This window comes from Propithecus coquereli, unplaced genomic scaffold (assembly GCF_000956105.1).
Source record: "Propithecus coquereli isolate 6110/MARCELLA unplaced genomic scaffold, Pcoq_1.0 Scaffold12, whole genome shotgun sequence".
Taxonomy (NCBI): domain Eukaryota; kingdom Metazoa; phylum Chordata; class Mammalia; order Primates; family Indriidae; genus Propithecus; species Propithecus coquereli.
The window spans coordinates 15,286,221-15,287,257 of NW_012136080.1; positions in this window are offsets into that span (position 1 = coordinate 15,286,221).

Sequence of the window (1,037 nt, forward strand, 5' to 3'; positions counted from 1 at the left end):
ACATATTGCTGAAAATGGATGTCCTTAGTTCTTTCTAGTATAGATTATGAGGGTTTTGCAATAGAAGACAGTTTTGCAAGCAGGGCCACCGTCTCTCTTCAGAATGACCGGATAATTAGGCTGGGACTTGTGACTGATTAACTGCTGTGTTATGGGTGGAGGGAGGAGAGATGGTTGAGCTGTGGTAGGAATTGTGGACAACATGGTGGTACAAGGGAATTCCCTCTACTGGAGGCAATGAGCATTGATAGGAAATATAAAACCATATTAAATACAGACATCTACTTTTGAAAGAAAGATACAAACCTCCAGGGATCAGAAATGTAGTAGAAAATACAATCTCTGACTGAGCAGCTGATATTTTGATGATTCATAGAACCGAGACTAAAATATATAGTGGCAACTGTGACTTCTGCTGCTCTCAGGAAGCTGAAATTTGGCCCACTGCCAATGATCAGAAGGTGAAGGGGCACTGACCACTATTTTATGGTTGCGCCTACAGTTGATCAAGAAAAGACAAATTGAAACTGGGAATGAGCTGCTGCTGTGTGACTGCTTGGGGATTAGACCTGTGACTTTCCATAGAGACAAGTTGTAAGAGTTCCAAAAGCCCTGCTTCTGAGTTGTGGTCCTTGGAGGACTAGGAGGTGGAAACTGTAAAGATTACAAGTGTAGGATGCAGACGATGAATTCTCACACAAAGTGTGCCCACCAGTGAAAATTATTAAGCATGTGAGGCAATCCAGTGTGATTAAAAAAAAATAATAGGAGATTTTACCTGTGAGAAAATTGAATTATTATAATTGAGCTATTAATTAAACAATTTCAAAACATAAATGATGGAATATCATCCATGGAACAAACCTAGGAGTTTATGATACCAAATGGGGAAGTTTTGAAGCAAGAATGAAGTAAAAATCTTGAAAAAAAATACAATCTTTGAAATGAAAACTTTCCTATAGAAGTATAAACCAAATATTGGAAGCAGTCAATAAAGAGGAGTTATTGGATTAAGAAGGCCGGGTGCAGTGGCTCAC